Here is a 25,807-nt window from a genome sequence, read left to right as displayed (position 1 = left end):
CACTTTGAAAGAGTTCTTAAAAACCTTTCTATAGATATCTTCACTGAGTTTCACACTATGGCAAAATAAGCAAAGAAGAAAATTTCTAACTTTCACACAAAATAATAGTTCTTCCAAAATGCCAAGAGAATTCTTAAAAAAGCAACCTTACAAATGTTAAAATACAGATACAATTACATATTTTTCTCCTCTTCTCTATGCCTGTTTGGGGGTATCTGAGTTCCAATTCAACCAACACGTCCATGATGAATCAAATAAAATAGCAATGTGTGCTAGGTAGCATACTTAATGCCCTAATTTGAAACAACTAGGAAAAAGCTCATTGGATTGCTCTGGTTCACCTAAACCACTGAACAAGCCATTGGTAAGCTGTCACTACATTTCTCACATAAAGCATGGTTTATCTCTGTGTGAAGGCACCTGTAACAACTTGAACAGGTTGAGAATTGCTACTAAAAGGATTTTGGTTGTATAGTTGGCAATTTTTTCAATAATACTTTTCCATACACATGTAAAATCCTTCTGAAATCTGTCTTGGAGACCTCCCTGATTATAAAGTGAAAACAATCCACACATACATATGAAATACAATTGGTACATGGTCCACTAGTTGACAAAAAATCAGTCTCACAGATTTACCACCCGGTTAAACTGATAGCTAACCAGTACGTATGCAATCCTCTAACAAGGCTCATCACAGTGGTGTTACTAGAATGAGCACCGGAAGGACCAAAGAACGCGGGTCCTTGTTCCCAACTCTGCCTACCTGAGCGATGATGTATAAGGTCACTTTAACTGTGCCTCAGTTTCCTTAGCCATAAAACCCAGAGAATCAGAAAAACTCCCAATAGCTGTATAGCTCTCCCAGAGCTAATATTTGTGATTCTACAAAACCTACTGGTTATCTACTTCAGGTATAGACAGCACTGTAAGCGGCAGTATCACGTTTGCACACACTTTGTCCTCAAAAAGTTGAATGTATAGTTAGGAAGATAAAACATTCAAACTACAAAATTTAACTTTGATAAAATTTGAGCTAAAAACTGGTTGGTGAAACACTGGCTCTCCTCCACATCTCTCCTTTAACAAAATGTACTTAGAGGCCTTCTTACTCAAAACTAGGGGGGAAAATTCCTCACTTGAAAATCTTTTTTGTGTTTTCTCCCAGTAAATTTTTTTTTTTTTTTTTTTACTTTTTCCTCTGAGTATTAGTAAAATATACCCAGTTGGAAACACAAAATCTCTACAGTATTCTGCAGCTATAAGCAAAAAAAAAAGGTCCAAAGCAGAACCTTTAAATAGTGATATACACAACTTAAACTAAAAGTCTATGTCAAGATCATTACACTAAAAATTAATTTTAAGTTGGAAAAAAATTCACAAAATAATATCGTTTTCAGTATAAGCAATACTGAAAAGAGAACTAAAATAGAAATCCACAGGTCAAGAAGCATCTATTGACTAGTACTTGATGATAACCCAGTAAAGGAAATGTGTTTACATCTAACTTGAGAACTACTATGATGCTACAGTAAAATACGTACACATTTGAGGCATTTAATTTGGTATCTGAAACAAGTGAAATGAAAAGGAATGTTAATACATCAGTCATTAACAGTTTCAGGACACTTTTCTTACTACTTTGATTCCACTACCTTACCTAAATTTAGCAATGTCACTGCAAACTCTAATAATGGTGCAAACAAGTTATGAAAGAGACTAAAATAAAAAATGTTTTAAAATTAGGAAAGTTAAAACAGATTTTTACGATGCCAAAGTAAGTGTTTTTCTCATGTGAAAATCACTTTCAAAAGTGTAGCAGAGGTTGTTGTGAAGATTAAATGAATTAATACATGGCAAATGCTCACCAGGTACTGGCTAGCATTAACTCTAAAGTGAATCTAGCCCATCATACATAAAAACTGGTGATAAAACATTTAACAGTAAATGATTCAGGGCTAGCTTCAGGCAACTCTAGAAAAGCACATACTCTGTGACACCAGGAGTTAGAATACTGATGCACACTCTAACATCTGGAGGTAAGAAGAGTTAATTTTAAATGATTTAAATATCCCAACACAAATCTTATACAAAAACTATGTGCATTCATTGATATTAAGAAAAATTAAAATGCAAGTCAAATTACAAGGCTGAGTTGGTTAAAACAAAATGAATATGGTTGGTTTTTCTGTTCCTGAATGTTACTTAAATCTAAATGGTTTTATATTTAAATACTTTATTTCTTTAATACTATAAGAACAACCCAAAAAACCAAACCCACTGGTGATTCCGATTCATAGCAACCCTACAGGACAGAGCAGAACTGTCCCACAGGGTTTCCAAGACCGTTAAGTCCCTACAGAAGCAGACTGCCACAGCTTTCAGCCATGGAGCTGCTGGTGGGTGCTCGGGTTTGGGTTAGCAGCCCAGCACTTTAACCACTGCGCCACCAGGGCTCCTTCTATAAAGACAAGATCAAAAAAAAAAACTAACACACCGTTAACAATAATTGTCTTAACTTGTAAATGGTGAATTCTTGAACTAAACGGTAAAACAAAATAAAGTACAGTTATCTTTTCAGAAAAGTATGCAAAGTTTGCAAAAAGTTTAAACTTCTACAAAATCAGTTTGTAAAACAGGTTCCTCTTTCAAAAGAAACCCAAATAGTTGGAAATGTCCGTTGAATTTTATAAGAAAGAAAATGTCTTATATATTTAAATCAAAATTAATACTTTTTAAAAATCCTGATTTAGTCCCTACTTTATTAGCACAAGACCCTATGCTTGGTACATTTGTCCAATAGCAAGTTTCACTAAAATGTGCTTAGATGTCCAATGATTCTGAAAGCAAGTTTTTCCTAACGCTAGTGATCTTCTGAATGAAATGTAAATATTAAAAGTTTTTATTCAAATCAGCCCCTAGCACACAGTTAGACTCAAATAGTGGAATCAGTGAAACTTAACAGTCTTTTGGCGCTGTAAGCAAAAAAGAGTCCAAAGCAGAACCCTTAAATAGTGATATACACAACTTAAACTAAGAGTCAATGTCAAGATCATTAAACTAAAAATTAATTTTAAATTGGAAAACAATTCACAAATAATTAAGGAGAGGCTAAATATAGTAGGGCAAAATTCATATAATAAGTTCATAAACTTTTTTGCAAAATCACCTTAGACTAAATAGTATTTTTAAAATAATAAAACTTAAAACTCTAAGTACAAAACGCAAACATGAAACTGAAAAAACCCTACATTTAACTAAACCCAAATGCCTGTCCCATTCATGTGATATATGCACTCTACCATTTCAAAATCAGAAGCTTGAATCAAAGATACCGGGGTTAATCTCAGTAAGGGAAAAAAAAGTACATCTTCAAATGCAATCTTCTTAATAAGCTTTCAAAATCAAATTATGTAATAATTTAAAAAACCCTAGAGTTCCGATATAGCTTGTATACAAATCTGTATTGTCATGTACCTCGGAAGGCTAATAACCTACTCATAAATAGACCTTTTAATAAAAACATTTTCATGTTTTAGACAACCACCTTCAAGATATATGGATATTTGTTTACATGTATTTCACGAATGACACTCAAGTTCTGAAGACCCAAAAACCCAGTGCCGTCTTAATCATTATTTCCCAAACCATCTTTACTGGACTCTTCTACCTTTGTTTTTTCAACTAGTTCCTAACTGAATATATAACCTAATCAGCTCTTACCAAAAACAAAACTCAGTAGTTGTCTTAGTGATTTTACAGCCTTAGATATAACACTCCGATGCTTTACCAAATATGTAACAAGTCTAAATTGACGATCTGAAGCAACTGGCCATGTATTAACTGCGAAAAATCATTATTTTATATTCTTTAGCTCCAAGATGAACTAAGAACAAAGCGTGACCATTTTATCCTAACTTAATCAATACAAATACATAGATTTCAATGTTCAATTTCTATTTGGAAGGGTATCAATTACAACCTACTGGGCTTTCAACCAATATAAGACACTGGTGAAAAAAATTGGTTTTATTTTCATCATAGCGTATTCTGATGTAAGCAATGTAAGCATCCTAACCTTGACTTATGCGTATGCACCGCCTCTGCTTTCAGAAGATAAACAGTAAGTACTGATATTTGAAAACCTGGCCCCAAAGAGATTCAGTATCTCTAGCCTAGCTGTGGATTCCCGGGAAATCCCAAACACCGGGTGACCCTGCCCAGGCGTCAGGACGAACACAGCAACCAGCTAGGCTTTAACTTTGGCTCTGAAGGGCCCCACCAGCATCATGGCTGATGCTGACCGATGCGCAGGGGAAGGAGGTGGACGAGGAAGAGGCTGGTTTGTTTACTTGCAGCCTGAGCCGCCGCCGCCGCCAGCCGCGACAGCATCTCCGCACATTTCTATTCTTAGCACACAACTCCCAAGCGGATCAAAACCCCACTACTATTAAAAACACAGACAAGCGCGTTACCCACCTCCCACACACCCCCCACCCCACCAGGGCCGTCTTTTCCTGCGCGCCGCCCGCCGGGTGGGCTGGGGAGGCAGGAGACCCCGGGGACTCCTGCGCATCCTTGCCTTCACCCCACCCCACGCGCGCAGACAGCCCCAGCGCCAGGGCGCGCGGCAGACAGCACCCTCCCCCCCACCCAAACACACAGACGCCGGCCGCTCCACGCGTTACATAACCTCGCCGCCACCCCAGGCCAGGCCGGCGCCCCCTCCCCACGCCGCGCGGCCAGGCGGGAGGGGCGCGGGGAAGCACCGAGAGTTGCGCAGAGACTAGAGGCGCCGGGGCCGGAGCAGCCCAGACACGGACGGTACGGCTAGGCCGAGAACACCCCTCCCCGGCCCCCGTGCACCGTCGCCCCCCGGCTGCCCCCGGAAAGTGAGGGGCTGTCAGTGTCATCCGCAGCGGGCATCCCTCGGCCTCCCCACCCACACCCCAAAGCCTCCAGTGACCCAGCCCCCGCCCATGCCCCCGGCGCCCACCTCCCCGGCGCGGTGACAGCCCAGACGCCCCTGCTTCACCCCACCCCCGCCGCCACCCCCCGCCGGAGAGAGGCTGCGAGGGAGGACCGCGCCGGGGGGCCGGCGAGAGTACAGCAGACGCGGGGAGGGGGACGAGGGTGGGGGGCGGTGGCTGTTACCTGCAAAGGCGGCGGCGGCGGCCCCGCAGCTGCTCGGGCGGCGGCGGAGGATGGAGCCGGGGGGGCGGGGGGAGGAGAGGGGGCGACTCGGGGGTCCCCCCTCCCTCCTCCTCCCCTCCTGTCCTCCCCCCACCCCGCAGAGCCTCTGGCCCCCCTGGAGCCCGGTGCGGCCGGCGGGCGGGCGGGCGGGCGGACGAGCGAAGGGCTGCAGGGGTGGGAGGGAGGGAGCCGGCCGGGCCGGGCCGCGGAGCTGGAGCGGGAGGCGGCGGCGGCGGCGGGAGGAGGAGGGAGCGGGAGGCGGCGGCGGGGGGAGGAGGAGGCGGAGACTCTACATGGGAATCGGATATCGGCTACAAATTCAATTCATCACCAGAAAACACCGCTCGGGCGGGGGCCGGGGCCGGCCGGCCTGGCGGCGGGGGGCGGAGGCTCGGGGCCCCGGGGCGCGCCCCGCAGGGTCGGGGCGTCTGTGGCCTCCTCCGCCGGGCCGCGCCTCGCCTGGGGGACCCCGCCGCCGCCTCCCCGCCCCCTCCTTCCTCCCTCTCGGGGCCGCCGCTCGGTTCTCGCCGCCGCCGCAGCCGCCGCCGCCGCGGGGCTTGTTGTTGACTTTGAGGAAAACTCCTGACGTCAGGGGCTGGCTCTCGGCGACTGGCGGGAGCGGCTTCCCCGCGTCCCCGGCCCTGCCCGCCGCCTCTGCTCCCCTCCTTGCCGGGCCCCCCAAACCCGCAGCGCCCGGCGCCCCCTCTCCTTCTCTCGCGAGAACATCCCCCCAGCCAGCCAGAGCCTGGAGTGGGGGCAGTCGTTCCCGGGCGGGAAGTTCTGGGTTTCCCCGGCGCCCTCGTGGCCCCGGGCGGGCATCCGAGGCCCAGGAGCTGTGGCTGCCCTCCCGGTGGCTTTCGCGGGAAGAGCCCGCTCCCTGCCCCCACGCACCCACCCGCCCCAGCCGCAGACGCGCGCCGCCGGGAAGGGCAGCTCCGCCCGACCACCGCGGCTCCTCAGGGAGGTCAGGCGAGGCGCGAGGGCAGACACCTGGGAGCCCCTGAGGTGGGCGGGGCTCGATGGAGAGCGGACCCAGGGAGCTGGAGCCCGGCGCGGGCTACCCACCCGTCTGGACCTCAGGGAGGAGGGGCTCCTGCCCATCCCCAAACGCGAAACGAAGCCCCACTGTCCTAGGACACATCGCTGTGCTGCCCAAGCACACCTTTCCGACCTGCTAGCAATCCACAGCGCTCCCTGTGAGCACGCATAACCACACCAACTAGACAGGTTGCAAAAAAAAAAAAGTCCGTTGCCGTCGAGTCCATTCCGACCCCTATGGACCCTGTTAGGTAGGTTGCAGTGGAGTCCTAATTCATTCTTGAAATTACCACCTTTTTAAGAAATACTAGTTTTCATTGACTTTGGGGAAGCCATGATTTATTGCATTCACGACGAAGATACCGTTTCATTATTTCTTTTGAAGTTCATGGCCCCTGAGAATATTTGCAATGGAGACACTTTTTGTAAAATGGCAATATTTCTTTACCATACATTATACTCCAGAGAGTTATAAAACAAGAAGGTTACTTTTTTCGGAGACCATGTTTTGTCGGTTCTGGAAACACCTGGCAAAAATCTTTAGTATTCCACCCAGTGGTTCTAGCCTTGTTGATACTCGTGTTATTTTCTCCCAAGGCAAAATTCTTTTTAATGCCTTTGGCTTCTTTCTGTAGAAGATACCACGTCCTCCTTCTGCTATACACTTCCTTCTCTGTTTTTCCATGTCCTTAAACTCAATATCGGGTCAGAAGATAATCTTTTTGCAATACTTTTCTGACAACTGCATAATAAAAGTCCTTTTATACTTTTTCCACTGGTATTTATATTGTGGGTTGTGTTTTTACCTGTATGTCTACATCTTTTCTGTTATGGAATGCATAAGTATTGGGATTGTGGGCAAAAGTAGGAAATCTAATTTTTTTTTAATATTTTAAAATCAATCTTCTCCAATTTTAAGGGAAACTTTTTTATCCGAGCATTCTAGAACAAAATTTGCCATTTTAAGAAGCAGATCTGAGAGTGAAGTCCTTGGTTGCTGTCTTTCCTTTTGCCATATTTCCCAATAAGCCATGAACTGTTCGATAAACATAATCCATATCCTAATCCTATCCTATTCTAAAATGTACATAAATTATTTCCATAATTATCAGACCTATAACAGTCCTATTGGCAAAATGATTCAGTTATAGGCTTCTTGCTATAAAACACAAAACTGGGTCCGATTTATATTCTATAGTAACTTTTTTTTTTTTGTGTAATAGTCCCTTCTGAAATCGGCACTAAAAAGAGTGTCTCTGACACTTTTAAATACTTAACTCTGAGAGTTGTAGTGGTGTCCTGAATTACCAGGTATCTTTTACCCGCTAGGATTTTCAATTGTTTCCAATTTTAACATCAAAATATGTATCTTGTGAGTCAAAACCTGTTGCCTTCCAGTCAATTCCAACTCAAAGTGACCCTATAATATGTCTCCTGGTCTCATCTGAGGAGTTCTAGTGGCACAGTGGTTAAAGCACTGGGCTGCTAACCAAAAGTGTGGCCGTTCAAACCACCCAGCCGCTCTGTGGGAGAAAGCTCTGGCAGTCTGCTTCCATAAAAATTTACACTCTTGGAAACCCTATGGGACGGTTCTACTCTGTCCTATAGGGTGCTATGAGTGGGACTCGACTCTCCGGCAGTATGTTGATCTTATCAAATTGTAGTAAATCTTAAGCGGATTGACATCTAAGGGTGAGTATTGTAAAACTACAATGGATTATACACTCATGTATTTGAAAAATGTGAACTTTTATTTTTGCTCTTCCACTAAGTATTTTGGTAAATTTCTGTAATAACGACCCATCAGCTCATTTTTCTATTATTTAAATATCATGGCTTTTTCTGTGAGACTGTGCCGTTATGAATTTGGCAGAATGTGCCAATTGTGATATGACAATAATCCAGACAAAGTATATACTAGAAGTTTCCTTTTCTTGCCCTCACCACATCTGTTAATCCGTGGGAATGTCCCTCCTAAATTTCAGAGAGAAAACCCTCTTCATTAAATCAGGTATTCCTAAGGCTAACATTTCTCAGTATCAGTCATTTATTCATTCTTCTTGACTGTTTGGATTCCATTTAGCATACTACCAATCACTAAATTAGATACTGAGAGAGATTTCTTAGTACTTCCAGCATATCCTGGTAGTAACTTAAACTAGAAGGTACATTTAGAATTCAGATCATTCAAAACCAGTCGCCATTGAGTGGATTCCAACTCATAGTGACTCTATAGGACAGAGGAGAATTGCCCCATAGGGTTTCCAAGGGTGTAAATCTTTTAGGAAGCAGATGCCACATCTTTCTCCCTAGGAGCAGCTGGTGGGTTCGAATTGCCACCCTTTCAGTTAGCAGCTGAGCACCTTAACCACTGCACTACCAGGGCTCCTACAGGTTATTAACACCGCTTGCCATCGAGTGGATTCCAACTCATAGCAACCCTATAGAACAGAGTAGAGCTGCCCCATAGGGTTTCCAAGGAGTGGCTGGTGGATTTGAACTGCCAACCTTTTGGTTAGCAGCCAAGCTTTTAACCACTTTGCCATCAGGGCTCCTACAGATCATCATTACTGTTGTTGTTAGGTGCCGGGGAGTCGGTTCTGACTCATAGCAGCCCTGTATACAACAGTATGAAACACTTTCCAGTCCTGTGCCATTCTCACAATCGTTGCTATGCCTGAGCCCATTGTTGCAGCCACTGTGTTAATCCATCTTGTTGAGGGTCTTCCTCTTTTTGGATGACCTTCTACTTTACCAGGCACGATATCCTTCTCCAGGGACTGACTCCTCCTGATAACACGTCCAAAGTATGTGAGACATAGTCTCGCCACCCTTGCTTCTAAGAATCATTGTGATTGTACTTCTTCCAAGACAGATTTGTTCATTTTTTCAGCAGTCCATGGTATATTCGATATTCTTCGCCAACACCACAATTCAAAAGCGTCAGGTCTTCTTTATTCATCATCCAGCTTTCGCATGCGTACAAGGCAATTGCAAACACCATGGCTTGGGTCAGGCTTACCTTAGTCTGCAAGTTAACATCTTTGCTTTTTAACACTTTAAAGAGGTCTTTTGCAGCAGATTTGCCCAATGCAATATGTCATTTGATTTCTTGACTGCTGCTTCCATGGGCGTTGATTGTGGATCCAAGTAAAATGAAATCCTTGACACCTTCAATCTTTGGTCCAGTTGTGAGGATTTTTGTTTTCTTTATGTTGAGGTGCAATCCATACTGAAGGCTGTGGTCTTTGATCTTCATCAGTTAAGTGCTTCAAGTCCTCTTTGCTTTCAGCAAGCAAGGTTGCATCATCTGCATAAAAGATCATTAGGTAACAAGAATTAAATTACAACTCCTCTTTCTTAATAGAAAGGATGTTTTGTCTCCAATGCCTAGGATAAGAGATGGAACAAAGTCGGCACAGAATAAATATTTGTTTAATAAATGAATGAATAAATCTGTGCCCTATGTGCAGTTTATATAGTACTTTCCTCTTGGGCTGCAGAGTGGTTTATTTTAAAGAACTCAAATAAGCTTTGGAGCCTTGCAGACCTGAGTTCAAATCCTCTCTCTGCAACCTTATGAACTGTCATCTCAGACAAGTTCCTTAGCTTTTATAAGCCTTAATTTCCTCATTTGTAAAATGGCAATTCCAACTACTTCAACAGGTTAGTATGAGTGCTAAATATTAGCTAGTGTCTTTTTTTTTTAAACATAGTGAGTAGTAAGCAAACTAAAATTCCATTACCATAATGTGAATATATTTGTTAAGGTAATGCTATAGGGTCGCTATGAGTCAGAATTGACTCAATGGCTGTAGATCTGGTTTTTTGGTTTTTATGCTACCTGCTACAACAAACAAACGCAAAAATATATACTGGCACAAAACCATAGATGTGTCTTTCTCTTTCATGTAAAATCCTGAAGTACAGACAAGTCTCCTCTAAGCATTTATTTAGGGGCCCAAGTTTCTTCCATGGTAGGGTTCTGGCATGTTCAACACATCATCACAACATCATGCTGGCGGAAGGGAAGGGGGAAGGCATGGAGAATGGCCCATGGAAAGTTTTACGCAAATCACTTCCCCTTACATTTCACTGGCTACAACTGGCACAAGCCACCTAACTACAAGGCAGGTTAAGAAATGGGGTCTGGCCCAGCAAGAAAAAGCAATCGTTTTGCTGAACGACCAGCCAGTCTGTGTCATACTTGATTTCTGAAATAACCGTGTTAAATCCACAGCTGTAACTAATGAATATCCTAGATGAATAGAGCAGTTTTCAAAGAGCACAACTTAAATCCAAGCGTAAATAGTGGAAGAGGCAGTTGGTCACAGTTACCAGTACTGTCTTTTTTCTCTTTTTCACAGATGTCTTCCTTAAGGTATAGGTCAATTGCCCGTATACTAACGCATTAGAATACCTGAGGGACAGATTAATGTCACTAATCTGGTGCCATAGGCAATTGGAATAATTAAAGCCCTGTGGAAAGTTCCTTCTTATTTCATTGTCAGATTTTTTTTTTGTTGCTATATTACTGGAGTGTCAATGAAAAAAAAAATTCTCATTCATATGCCCTCTCTCTTTGACAGCTGAGTCTATTAGCAACTTCATCAATCTCTGGCCATTACCTTTAGTATTTCAGGGTGTTCAGGTCACAGACAGTTACTGACCACAATTAGATAACTGCTTGTGAGGCACTGAGCTAGAATTCATGCTTTAATTCCAGAGAAACAAGCATGCATAATTGTTATTCCTGGCTGTGCCAGAGAATCACGATATGCAATAAAACTAATACATACATATTGTAATTCCAGAGCTTCGTTTTGGTATATAATTTTAGCTTCCTTAGGTGTGTACATTTCTAGTTGTTTCAGAGTCCGCTCTGTGGAGACCGGACTTTGCAACACAGTAGCTAGCTGTGAAATGATGACAGTGAATTTCCGACCCTCAGCTAGGTAATGACCTCAACTCCTTCTTCATTTATCTCATGTAGATGCCATCCTGTTCTGGAAAGTTTCCCTGTCCATTTTAAAACACAATTTCTTCTTGTAAGAGAAATACTTTCAGAATCAGCTAGAAAGTTTCAAAATCTACACCTGACTTACTTTTTACCCACTGTAAAGTCTAGTTGTTGAGTCTGTAATATTTCATTAAAAATACTGGTTTGTAGACTTAATGGTCTGACTGAGACTGGAAGGACCCTGGTGGTCATGGCCCCCAGACCTTCTGTTGGCCCAGGACAGGAACCATTCCCAAAGCCAACTCTTCAGACATGGATTGGACTGGGCAATGGGTTGGAAAGGGATGCTGGTGAGGAGTGAGCTTCTTGGATCACATGGACACTTGAGACTATGTTGGCATCCCCTGCCTGGAGGGGAGATGAGAGGGTGGAGGGGGTTAGAAGGTGGCGAAATGGACACAAAAAGAGAGAGTGGAGGGAGACAGCGGGCTGTCTCATTAGGGGGAGAGTACTTGAGAGTGTGCAGCAAGGTGTATATGCGTTTTTGTGTGAGAGACTGACTTGATTTGTAAACTTTCACTTAAAGCACAATAAAAATTGTAAAAAAAAAAATACTGGTTTGTTTGTTATAGTGGAGCCCTGGCGGTACAGTAATTAAAGCACTCGGCTGCTAACTGAAAGGTTGGCGTTTCAAACCCACCAGCTGCTCCTCAGGATAAAGATGTGGTAGTCTGCTTCTCTAAAGATTTACAGACTTGGGAACCCTATACCAAACCAAAACCAAACCCAGTGCCATCGAGTTGATTCTGACTCATAGCAACCCTATAGGACAGAGTAGAACTGCCCCATAGGGTTTCCAAGGAGCACCTGGCGGATTTGAACTGCCAACCCTTTGGTTAGCAGCTGTAGCACTTAACCACTACGCTACCAGGGTTTCCAAGGGCTATTCTACTCTGTCTTGTAGGGTTCCTGTGAGTTGGAATCGACTCCACGACAGTGGCTTTGGTTTGGTTTGTTACAGTAGGAGGAAACCCAGTCTTAGTATTTTTCTGTTGACCTTTAGGTATTAGACCAAACCATGGTCACTGTAAGTTGCAAACACCATGAATCAGTAATTAGATTTTAATCAAAACTCCAAATTTGATTTGGAATTAAACCCTCTCCCTGTCCCCATTCCTCTTCTTTAGGCTGGAAGGCTTTAGGGGGAAATGAAGGCAGGCTCGGCTTCTCTACCTTGTTTTTCTCTTTCACCACACAAGGCAGTCCATGGATGATGGACAAAGCAGTTATTATTCAAACTGGTACCATTGTAAGCTAGTTTTACATGCTCCTGGACTGGCACACAGAACCACCAATATAATTTTCAGAGTTCTGTAAAATTCTGCAAAATCAAAATGTAGGGTACCTGATAAAAAAGAATTAAGAATTTCAAGATGGCAACCAAACCCAAAACCAAACCCGCTGCTGTCCAGTTGATTCTGGCTCATAGCAGAGCATTAAACCAAGTGCAGGACCCCACACAGGTGGCAGGCCCATGAAGCTGCTGGCACGTATATAAGGCTGGCTGGGTCTCCACCAAGGCTCTTTGGAAAGTTGTTTCTGGGTTCATGTAACTGCAATCCCTGTGATGTGGGTGATGTATCTTTTCCTCCACTGGGTACTCTTGATCACCCCTCATCTAGCTTACTCTGCTCTATGGGAGTCTCCTAGTGGAGTTCTCTCACCCTGTGGCACAAGGTCTCATAGGCAGGACTCAGCCTTGGCTCCAGGCAGTTCTCTCTCTCCCACGGGACTTTATCTGGGCTACCAGAAACACTTACACATCCTTTATCCTGCAGACTATTCTCTCCCTCTCAACTCTGTCACCAAAGCAGTTGGGCAACCTCCTCAATTTCCTGAGTGGGAGTCAGATCCCAGTCCACAGCATTCCACAATTACAGGGAATACATTCCAAGCTCCCCACGGAATCCCGTGAAAGCCCCCTGACTTGAGATGAAGTATCCTCCACCCCCTCCCCACTGAGGGAATGCAGATCCCAAATCTCTCCAGAATGGTCTCTTCACAAATCTCCTCTGTCTCACATTTTCTTCACTGTTTTATATTCTTAAAGTGAATAAGTGTGTCCAAGTCACAGAACAGGTTTTGAACTATTTCCTTCATGAGAGTGACCTAGTTGAAATGTTGTATTTTTGTATCTTGAAGGTCTCAGTTGAAATTTCAATTTTAAAATCCCATTACAAAGCGTATTCTCTGTGTGGCATAAGTATCTTCCCTGTTTGTCATTTAGATGTGTGCTCACATGCCAACAAATTACCTTTTTCATACATTATTACCTACATTGATTGATGTTAAATGTTTTTACAGACTCTCACCCTTGGTTAATTCCTCAAAAATTTTTTTCTTAAAAAATTGAGAATTGAACACAGTGAAATTTTCCCTCTGAAGATCCTATGATATGTAAATGTGCCACAAAATCAAGAATAAAAAGATAGAAGTACAATTTATACTGAGAGTCAGTCACTTGAACAAAAATTACACTGAGCCATGAAAACCCCAAATACAAGTGTGAATCTCAAATCAGATGGACTTTTTTTTTTTTTTAACAGTGTTAACAAGGCCTTGATTTCACTTTAAAGTCTGTAATTACCAAAGAGGAGTTGTTGCCTTCCTTCTTTTATTTTGTATCAGGGCACAAAATTATCAGAAAATGACTGGATTTTGGTGTCTAGTTTAAATGCTTTGGCCTTTTCCTTGCTCTGTTCTAGGTGCTATTGGGAGCCATAAGCATAGAATCAGAGAATAACAATTTACTAAATGCATGTCATGGTCAGCTACATTAGGTCTCTTTCCACCCCTCATGCTCTGAAAAGTTGCTTCCTGAGCTGTCCTTTTCTTCCAAATATCTGAGGAAGTCATCAACTTACCTGACATCTAGTAATTGTATTTGTGAGCAGAAGCTTCTTTAGATAATTTATTAAGAAGACTATACTTTCATGGGTTGTTTCTATAGTTCATTACTAGAAAATCCTTTAGGGAAAACTTATAAAGAGTTGGGAAAAAAGAAAAAAATTCCCCCTCCTTTTTTTTGTGCTTCACGTGCTTTCACCTTAATGATGGGTCGTGGTAACCTCCTTTTCTTGAATCTCCAACCAACGTTTATTTGTATATTCACCTTGTCACATCATCTTCTGTGATAAAATGTTTTAAGCCTCAGATCATACAGTTTACATTTTAACATTCAATTCCATTGAATTCCATAAACATTTACTCTCTGTACAAAGATCTAGCAAGAAATGAGTACAACATGCTGCCTACCTTCAAGATGTTCTATCTACCTGGAAGTCCAAGATAAATAAGCAACTATGATACAAAAAAGTGCTACAACAGAGATGTGTATAAAAGGGTATGAGAACACATCCCAGGAACAGTTCAGTGAGGAGAGGGAAGGGGTCAGGTGAACCTAAACAGAAGTTAATGGCGTTTTACCTGGGCTTTGAAATGAGGCCAGAGGTTGATCAGGCATGGAAAGTGTTACAGATTGAATTGTGCTCCTCAAAAGTGTGTATCCATTTGGCTAGGCCATGATTCCCAGTATTGTATGATTGTTCACCATTCTGTCATCTAATGTGATTTTCCTGTGTGTTGTAAATCTTACCTGTATGATGTCAATGAGGTGGGATTTTTGGCAGTTATGTGATTGAGGCAGGACTCAATCTATAGGATTAGATTTTGTCTTAAATCAATCTCTTTTGAGATATAAAAGAGAGAAAGAAACAGAGAGACAGGGGACCTCGTATCACCAAGTAAGAAGAGCCAGGAGAATAGCACGTCCTTTGGACCCAGGGTCCCTGCGCTGAGAAGCTCCTCAACCAGGGAAGATTGATGACAAGGACCTTCTCACAACCGAGAGAGAGAGAAAGCCTTCACCTGGAGCTGGTGCCCTGAATTCAGACTTCCAGCCTTCTGGACTGTGAGAGAATAAATCTGTTTGTTAAAGCCATCCACTTGTGGTATTGCTGTTATAGTAGCCGTACATACAAAAGACAGAGAGGATATTCCCAGGAAGTGAAAAGAATACAAAGAAAAGCAAGGAAAGAGTAACATCAGGGACTCCAAGAAAAGAAAATGGGCGCAGGGGAGGCTTCAGTGAAATGAGGATGTTTGAGCTGAATTTGAAGAATCATCCTGAGTTTTGTGTGAGGAAATAGGAGTCTTTGTGAACACAAGAGCAGTACCAAGGGAGAAGGATGAGTCTCTAGTGTAATTTATGATGTAGGAGCAACAGTGCTGAGTGACCAGATGGTGGGCAGAGGGATGGTAAAAGGAGGAAGGAACAAAGATGATGCCCAGCTCCAGGAGGAAGAGGGGAGTGTGAAAGAGAGAGAGAGAGAAAGAGCACCGGTACTCATATACTTAGTTGTTCTTGCTTGTTTGGGTCGGGGCTGTTAGGAGGTAGGATTATGAGGAAGAAAACAGAAAATGAGCTCTGTTTGAACATGTTAAAATTGAAGTACAAGAAAGAAAGCAAAGTCTCAGAGAAGAAACTAATCTACATGGCTAATAGCCTAGGTGAGCCACGGCTTCATCTACCCTGAAACCAGAACTACATGGTGCCTGGTTACCACGACCAACCATTCTGATCAGGGTCACAATAGATGGACCCCCAAAAAACTGGAGAAAAACACAGAACCAAACTCAAGTTCTTATAAAGTCCAGAATTAACTGGACCAGTTGAGACTAGAGGACTTCCTAACACTATTGCCCTGAGATACTCTTTAAACCTTGATCTGAAACTATTCCGAGGTCACCTTTTAGCAAAATAACAGATTGACACAAAAATAAAGGATATTACCCGTGAGTACTGGGCTCCATTTAAAAAAAAAAAGCAGCTATATTAGACCAAAAGGTCAGCAATTGCTCTAAAGCAAAGATGAGGTAGGGAAACTAAAGTACTGGAAATGGAATAACTAGAATGCCATTAAAAAGAATGCTGACACATTATGGAAAATGTAACTAATGTCACTGAAAATTTTTTGTAGAAATTGTCAAATGGGAACATAATTTGCTATGTAAACTTTCAATGAAAACAAAATAAAATATTTTTTTAAAAAATTGGAAGTACACTGTGAGACTTCCAGGTAGATATAATAAGAAATACAATAGCTCACATTATTGAGTGCTTACTCTGGGCCAAGCACCAAGTAAGCACTCTACGGGAATGACCTGACTTAATAGCAGAGGCATTTGGGGATATGAAAATACGGAAGTCTGACTAAAAGGTGGGGGTCTCGAGATGCAGATCTGCATCAGAACACAGTGACGGTGGCACCCAGTAGGGATGTGTGCGCTGACAGAAAAAAACGAACCTTGGAGAGCACTAACCCTTGAGGGTAGGAGGAAATGAAGAAAGAAAAAGTAAAATGGGTAGGAAAAGAAACAGAGGAAAGATGTTATGAAAGCCAGAATTTCAAAAAGGAGGGAGTGTTCAGCAGGGTGAAATGCTGCACAGAGGTCAAATAAAAGACAAACTTTGTTAATTGCCTATTAAATTTTACAACGAGAAGTCGGTTATCTTTGCGTTGATACTAGTAAGTTCATGGTATATAGGGTTTAAAACTTAATTACACTGAATTAAGGAGAAAATGGCAAATTGAGGGTATGGGGATAGTAGAGTGATGGGAGGAAGACTTTGTTGGACCTACTATGAGTTAGGAGCCCCGTGGTGCAGCAGTTAAGTGATGGTCTGGTAACCCAGAGGTTGGTGGAGAAAGATGTGGCGGTCTGCTTCCATAAAGATTTATAGCCTTGGAAACCCTGTGGGGCAGTTCTACTCTGTCCTGTAGAGTCACTGTGAGTCGGAATCTACTCCATGGCTACAGGTTTGGTTTTGGTTTGGACTATAAGCTAAGGAGTCCCTGAGTGGTTCAAAAGGTTAACACAGTCAGCTGCTAACTAAAAGGTTGGCAGTTCGAATCCACCCAGAGGCTCCTCAGAAGAAAAGCCTGGCAATCTACTTATGAAAAATCAGCCACTGAAAACCCTATGGTGCACAGTTCTACTGTGACACACATGGGGTCACCAGAAGTCAAAGTCAACTCAACCACAGCAACTAATGTGGTTTGTTTTTTGGTACTATGACCTAAGTTCTGTGCTGCCACTTTGATCAAAAGGGTGGCAGGATACTATTTTCAAACATAACTGTTGTTTGCTTTTTCTAGGAGTTCTGATTCTCTGCAGTCCTTAAAAAAACCCAAAACCACACTCATTGCTATCAAGTCAATTCTGACTCAGACAGAGTAGAACCGCCCCATAGGGTTTCCGAGGAATGGCTGGTGGATTTGAACTGCCGATCTTCTGCTTAGCAGCCAAGCTTTTAACCACTGTGTCACCAGGGCTCCCAGTAGTTCTTACTCCCATCCAAAATGAGTTAAGAGATTATTGGCAAAAGGAAGAGATGACAGAGCTATTAACAAAACCTTTCATGGCTTTTGAGTTTCAAAAGCCTAACCCTCAGGGGGAAATGGAAATGACTGTAGGTAGGCCTTAAATTAGCAGTTCTGGGAAAACATGTGATAAGAACAAGGCTTCACACACTTTTATGTGCGTCACCACCACTACTAGAAAAGATTGCTCAGGCTAGCAGGAGGAGTAGAGGAGTAGATGGGTGAGTTTCTGGGGAAGGGTCAGCCCTATGCCCTGCCCCATAGAGCCAGACCAAGTGGAAAAATGAGACAACATGACCAGGCTGCAGGATTCCAAAAGAAGAGCGAAGTTGTTCTGCCTTTCTTTGTAAGCACTTGGCGGGGAGGAGGGGACCAGAAGCTGACACCTTCCCATGGTTAATCTAGCCATTTAGGGACCTGTGTGATTTGGACAGCAAACCAATGATTCCTGTGTGACCAGTATTTCCGAGGTTGCACAGGGCTTTAGCCAACTTCTGAGATCCCATGCTTTACTAATGGTGTTCCTGGAGAAGAACATCATGCTTGGTAGAGTGTCAACGAAAGAGAGGAAGGAAGACCCTCAATGAAATGGATTGACACAGTGACTGCAACAATGGACTCAAGCATAGCAGTGATTTTGAGAATGGCACAGGACTGGGCAGTGCTTTGTTCTGTTGTACATAGGGTTGCTATGAGTTGGAACCAACTCAACAGCACCTAATAACAGTAACTATGGTGTAGACCAGCATCATGGTATCAGTGCATCAGCAAATGGCATTAAAGGGACCAGTGGACAACTCAGCAGCAACTTTCAAGGACTAACAACCAAGGGGCATTGGAGATGACTGACATCTCAAAGGATGCTGCTGCACATGACAAAGTCCAAAAGCCCTTCTACTTCCCAATGAATTGCTACTATGTATGTAAGCCATTCTCCCCACTTGCCTTCTTTTCAACCCCGAGTAGAAAAGAAGTTTCCAATACCTAGCCAAATGGAGGCTCAAAATAGAAATTAAGGTGAGTTACAGAAATAAAGTTACATTTCCTACACACCTGAATTTGGGGGATTAAATTCATGCCCATCATATATGTTACATGATATTTAACCCTCATTACAACTTCATAAAATTGGAATTAGCGTTCCCACTTTAAAACAAAACAAAACAAAAAATTGTTGTTGGGTCAGCTCCAACTCATGATGACCCCATGTGTATCTGAGTAGAACTGTGTTCCACAGGGTTTTCGATGGCTGATTTTTCTAGAAGTAGATTTCCAGGCTTTTCTTCCAAAATCCCTCTGGGAGGACTTGAATCTTCAACTTTTTGGCTAGCAGCTCAGTGTGCTAAATGGTTTACACTACCCAGGAACTCCCCAATTTTCATGTTGTTGTTAGCTGCCCCCGAATTCTCCCCTGACTCAATGCTGCCGAGTCCTCTACCATCCCCATAATCAGTTGTGGATTGAACTGTTGTAGTCCATAGGGTTTTCATTGGCTGATTTTTGGGAAGTAGATTGCCATTCCTCTTAGTCCATTTTAGTCGGGAAGCTCTGCTTGCAACACGCAAGCCTCCACTGACAGACACGTGGTGGCTAAGCATGAAGTACGTTGGCTGGAAATTGAACCCAGGTCTCCCATATAAAAAATAGGGAAGGGGGAAATTCCACCACTGAACCACAATACCTCTCTAGTATTTGCCAAAGCCAGGGCTCACACCAAGGTCTCTCACATCCAGTGTTCTTGCCACTATACCACTTTTCTCTTTCAAAAAAATTTTGGCAGGAAAATAGCCAGAAGGAGATTCAGCGACATGAAAGTTTGTTTTTAGAATGGGAAAAGCTAGACAATATAAATGAGGAGAGGGAAAAAGCCAGTTGAGACGAAGAGATGGAAAATGAAGGAGAGAGTGGATTTATTAAGGAATAATTCTAAAGGATATGGGAGAAGAATAACATAAAGAGATAAACCTTGACCAGAAAGTGGGTACCTCTCCAAAAGAAGAGAGAAGGTGGAAATGATTGGCACGGATAGAAAGAGGTTTGTAGGCAGGTAGGAGAAATTTGACAATGTTCAAAAAAAATTTTTTTTTTTTTTATGTTTCATAGCATGAAGGAGGAAGGGTCAGTTGGCAATGCTTGTAGGATGGATGTAGGATGAAGACTGAGTCATAGTGCCTTGGGTTTTAATTCCTTGAAAGTAAGATTATATATCTTGCATTTGAGTTCCTTCAACACTGTCGTGGATGTTTTTGTTACTGTCAAGGTCAGCAACCCCTCTTGCAGGACTGGAGCAGGCATTACCTCAGATACTGGGAATGTTGATTGTTGACACTTCTTAATTAAGTCCCTGTTATGGATTGAATTGTATTATGGATTGAATTGTGTCCCCTCAAAATATATATCAACTTGGCTAGTCCATGATTCCCAATATTGTGTGATTTCCACCATTTTGTCATCTGATATGATTTTCCTAAGTGTTGTAAACCCTACCACTACGATGTTAATGAGGTGAGATTAGCGGCAGTTATGTTAATGAGGCAGGACTCAATCTACTTGATGAGGTTGTGTTTTAAATCAATCTCTTTTGAGATATAAAAAGAGTAGCGAACAGAGAGACAGGGGAACTTCATTACCACCAAGCAAGAAGAGCCAGGGGCACATGTCCTTTGGACCTGGAGCCCCCGCCGAAAAGCTCTAGACCGGGGAAAGATTGATAACAAGGGCCTTCCCCCAGAGCCAACAGAGAGCCCTGATTTTGGACTTGTAGCCTCCTAAACAGTGAGAGAATAAAATTCTCTTTGCTAAAGCCATCAACTTGTTGTTTTTGTTATAGCGGCACTAGATAACTAAGACAGTCTCCTTTCCAAGAACTGCCCTCTGCTAAAACAGCCACTTTTAGGAGCTCTGGTGGCACAATGGTTAAGTGCTTTGACTGCTAATCGAAAGGATGGCGGTTAACCCACCCAGCAGCTCCGCGGGAGAAGTGATCTGATTTCATAAAGATTACAGCCAAGAAAATCCTATGGGGCAGTTCTACTCTGTCACATTGGTCGCTATAAGTCAAAATTGACTCTGTGGCACCTAACAACAATAACGAGAGAGCTGCTTTACCCCAGGTGACTTCCCCCGCCACCCCCCAGACACAGCCTGCATGCAATGACTGTTCAACCTGGGACATAGCATCCAGGCCCTTGCCTCAGTTCAGGACAAGTCTACAGGGCCATCCCAGCTCCAAGCCAGACCCCATGCTCCTGCACCTTCCTCCCAGCCCTGCCCGTGAGACAGGCTGAGACCTTTGTGTGATTGCAGACACTTCTCCCTCTGCCCCATCCTGCTTCCTTCACTTCCCCAAGAGTATTTACCCAAGAGCACTCCCCATGAACCTCCTGCAGATCAGTCTACGTCTCAGAGCCTATTTCACTGGGAATCCAACCTGAGAAAAACACAAACCTTTAGTGGGCGCAAGTCACTTGGAAGCAGAGTTGCACTGTAGGAATGAACGCCAGCATGCCTTTGGAGAATCGGAGTTAGTGAATGAGGAACTATGTGGTGGGACAACAGCCTTTCTTCCTGCCCTCTTGTTTTTAGGCTGACTTCTCTTCATCCCATGCTCCCTCCTCCCCAGGGACTTATCTGATTGAGGACTTTGGGGGGCTGGGGAAGTAACTGGGCACTTAGTCCATTCTCGGCTCCCCATTTATTTGGGTGCATGTCTGCATGTCTGCTCTCTGGCATGCAACAAGAGGCCTGCCCTGTGGACGTGGCTGATGGTTTTCTGGTTTTGCCAATGACTTCTGGGGTGAAGTATTATAAATCAAGCCCACTGTCTGCAGGCCTAAGGGCACATTTCCCAACTCAATGTTCACTAATGTAAAGCTGGTCTTTTCTTTTCCAGTGCCTATTTTTTTTTTTATCTTGTATTTTATTTCTCAACCGGGATTCAAATTCTAAAGGGGGAGAGGAGTTATTTTACTCTCTGAAACCTTTAAAAATCAGTTTCCATTGAGTAGATTTTGACTCATGGCTACCCCACCTGTGTCAGAGTAGAACTGTGCTCCATAGAGTTTTCAGTGGCTGATTTTTCAGAAATAGATCACCAGGCCTTTCTTCCAAGTTACCTTTGGGTGGACTCAAAAGGCCCACCTTTCGGTTAGCAGTAGAGCATGTTAACCATTTGCACCACCCAAGGAGTCTGAAACCTTTACTCCTACAGTATATGGGGAGGAAAAGGCATACTATTTAGTGTTTGGGGCTATTTAGGGTGAGAAATGGCAACTAAAGAGGACAAGGAATGTAAAAAATAAACAAACATGTTGTGGAGTGTGAGATAAAGAAAAATAAAACTGTTCCAATTTTTAGAAAATGTCCATGAGCTCTAATCCTGGATGCAAAGCAGTCGGTGCCTGAGAGAAAGAGCCAGTTCCTAATGGAATCTACCCAAGCTCGTAGTCATTAGATTTAAATCATTGTTCCTTTATTCTCCAGATTTTGGGCTTAATTCAAAAGATTCATAAAGAACCAAGAGTGTTGGCGCCGTTACAAAGAAGAACTGCTTCAGCTTTTTGCTCAAATCAGTTTTAGCATTAACTTAATTACATTTTATTACCAAAAAGATGAGTGTGCTAAATGAATCCACGTATCAAAACATTTATTATCAGTTTGCAGAAGCGACGGTGAGGATGACACTATTTTTATTAATGCTTCCTTTTAAATTACATTGATTTGACCTCATTTCCCCCTCAAATTACCCTTTGGGATAACTTCTCAGGCTTATTCCCAAGTTAAGAATATCTTTGAAACTTTTTCTGTAGTAAGAAGTTAGGGAAAAGTTGGGTTGTCTTGGGAATAAACAAGATGAGGAAAAACGTACATTTAAGAAGATCTGCTTTGGGTATAATCTTTTACAGATTTCATATTCAATATAATCCTAACTCTGATTATAATTTTTGTTTCTCCAGAAACTAACCAGGAGGAAAAAGGTTTCAAGAGTTAAAAAATCTGTGTTTGGCTTTTCTCATCTGCTTGGGTCAGTGTTAGAATTTCTAAGGCACTATTTTTTTTTTTTCTTAAGTATGGATGAAGGGAATCCATAAATCATTCTTTGCTTGCCAGTAGTACTGCGGGTCAATAATGCTATTAGCAGTTTCTTTTAAGGCATCCAGGTTTTATACAAAAATGGAAGGTATTCAGTTGTAATTTTGAGAATCAGGTGGTGGGGTGCAGAAGTGGAGGGGGTGTAGGCAGGCCTTCAACTTCATGACCCTACTGTAATATTCTTTGTCATATATGAGATGAAGAATGTATGAGATAACAAGTCTCTGCCCTCAGCGGTGTTGATGGGCTTGCTCTGAGCTATTGACACTCATACCTGGGCCTCCTGTGATCAATGACACACAATTTGGAGACGGCTGACTGGGGTTAATGGTGCAATCTGTGGCTTTGGAACAGAGTTCCTCTCTATGTGAAACTAATTGGCCCATATGGGGATTAAACTGGTAACGGTGTCCTCATTTGTCAACCCATCTATTCAGTGTTGGAATCTGCTTGCAGTTGAGAACTGCCCCAAATTCAGTGTGCTTCCAGATCACACTATCATAAAACTTCAGAAAGAGGAAGAGGTAATTTTTAATATACAAGCTATGTATCAACTCAAATCACTGTAAGGAATCATTCTAAATTAAATAAAAATTATTCTATTGTCAATTATTCTTAAATGAATATCCCCACACTGTGGGAAACGGAAGAACAGGAGACAAGTTTATTTCCCATTATGTACCTTTTCCACTGAACATTCCAGAATTACTTTCCAAATTGTCAGTACCTCACTTCAGACCCCTTTCTGGCTGCTCTAGGACTGCTTTGAGGGTTGTTGTTCCAAGCTATCCTCTGCTCTTCCCCAAAAAGTCAAGTTTAAAACTGGAACCTGACAGCCTTTTTTTCCTTTCTTTGTTTCTGTGTTCACAAGAAGGCTTTCTTTAATCCTGACCCCAGAGTATTTTTTTTAAATCCATTTACCAATTACATGACTAATGTTCTGACTTTGCAAAACGGGACTATTTGCCATGAAATAGAGAGCTATCCTTTAACTCCGGCTTAAAGGACGTATCTCAACCACACAGCATATTTAAATTCAAAACTTTGTTTAGATCAATTTACATTTTTCTTTCTCAATTTTCTTCATGGTTAACCTGATTGATGCCTTTCTCCAATTCAATTTATACTTAATACCTGACTAATGTACATTAAAAAAAACAGGTCCCAGTTTGTCAATAAGTGTGCTGTGGTAGAGCCTACAGCATTTTGGAAGTGAAAGGGTTAAGAAGGAAGATTAGGAGGCACTGGTAATGAAGTGCCAGGGTATCAGGGTGATCAGGATTATATCCAATGGAAGAAGTTTTTTTTCTTTTACTTAGACGTCCAATTTGAAAAGTATTTTCCCTTTTAAAAAGATTTTTAGAATACATGGACTTTGAGCAGTTAAAGAAATGGAATTTCCCACCAATAGTAAAAAAAAGACCCCAATACAGTAAAACCTGTGAAAGTCGGAACCTGTATAAGATGCAAACCTATCAGGGAAAGAAAACTCAAATATTTTCCGCTAACAGTGATAGAAAGTGGTAAACTGCACTACTATAAAACTTACGAAAAGGTTTACACACAGGAAGAAACAATCTTTGGTGGCTACAAGGGAGTGGAGGGGTGGGGATGGAAAAACACTAAATGGGCAATAGATGAGTGGTAACTTTGTTGAAGGGTAAGACAGTACACAATATCGGGGAAGCCAGAACAACTTGTCCAAGGCAAGGTCATGGAAGCTCCACAGATATATCCAAACTCCCTGAGGGACTGAATTACTGGGCTGAGGGCTGTGGGGACCATGGTCTTGGGGAACATCTAGCTCAATTGGCATAATATAGTTTATAAAGAAAATGTTCTACATTCTACTTCAGTGAGTAGCTTCTGGGGTCTTAAAAGCTTATGAGCAGCCATCTAAGATACTCTACTGGTCTCACCCCATTGGGAGCAAGGGAGAATGAAGAAAACCAAAGACACAAGGGAAAGATTGGTCCGAAGGACCAACAGACAACAGCTAGCACAGCCTCCACCAGACTGAGTCCAGCACAACTACATGGTACCCGGCTACTACCACTGCTACTCTGATAGGGATCACAACAGAGGGTCCTGCACAGAGCTGGAGAAAAATGTAGAACAAAAATTCTAACTCACAAAAAAAGGCTGGACTTACTGGCCTGCCAGAGACTGGATAACCCTGAGTGTATGGCCCTGGACACCCTTATCAGCTCAGTAATGAAGTCACTCCTGAGGTTCACCCTTCAGCCAGAGATTGGACAGGCGCATAAAACAAAACAAGACTAAAGGGGCATACCAGCCCTGAGGCAAGGACTAAAAGGCAGGAGGGGACAGGAAAGCTGGTAATAGGGAACCTAAGGGTTTTTTTTTTTTTTTTGACATGTCATGGGGTTGGTAACCAATGTCACAAAGCAATACATGTACTAATTGTTTAACGAGAAGCTAGTTTGTTCTGTAAACTTTCATCTAAATTACAATAATTAAAAAAAAGAAATCAATATTTATACTTACAAATAAACTGAATTAGAGATACTTTTTATATTTAAAAAAAAGTGGTAAAGTGCACCCTGTCAATAGCAGAAAACTTGCAAGATTCACAAAAACAAGGCAGGCCCCTCAAGTTCCAGAGCTCACAGGTTTCACTGTATAAGAAAATGACAGAAAAGTGTAACATCAATACAGGTGCGGGATGCAGAAGGGCATCAGTAGAACCAGGACAAAGAGGGAGTTTATGCCAACTGGACTGCGTAAGCTTATGCAGCCCCACTGGAGTGGAGTTATGGCAAACTACAGTTGCAAGCCAAAAGGTCGGCAGTTCAAATCCACCAGCCGCTCCTCAGAAACCCTATGGGGGCAGCTGTACTCTGTCCAATAGGTTCGTTATGAATTAGAAGCGACTCAGTGGCAACAGGTTTGGTTTTGGTTTTCACCAGCTCCTTAATGAAGAGCGACTGGAATGTAACATCAAACTCTACGTAATTTGTAGTAATATTTACATATGCTTAAATATTTGATTCTTATGTTGCCTTTATAAATTATTAAGAGGACTTCCTTAGATAAATATAAGTATAGGATATACACTACC

The 25,807-nt window shown here is 42.6% G+C and overlaps 1 protein-coding gene across 2 annotated transcripts in view; it reads right to left on the bottom strand.

Moving 5' to 3' along the window:
* Window positions 1-5,314, bottom strand: part of AKT3 (AKT serine/threonine kinase 3) — a 325,618-nt gene extending 320,304 nt beyond the window's left edge. The window contains exon 1 of one of the 2 annotated variants that reach the window (XM_049868135.1): window positions 5,155-5,314. The gene's annotated coding sequence lies outside the window, so the exon portion shown is untranslated. The remainder of the gene's footprint in view (window positions 1-5,154) is intronic. The other variant, XM_049868133.1, reaches the window with a different exon arrangement.
* Between the last annotated feature and the right edge of the window lie 20,493 nt (window positions 5,315-25,807).

Source organism: Elephas maximus, chromosome 24, assembly GCF_024166365.1.
Source record: "Elephas maximus indicus isolate mEleMax1 chromosome 24, mEleMax1 primary haplotype, whole genome shotgun sequence".
Lineage (NCBI taxonomy): Eukaryota > Metazoa > Chordata > Mammalia > Proboscidea > Elephantidae > Elephas > Elephas maximus.
This window is presented reverse-complemented; position numbering and strand designations above follow the sequence as displayed.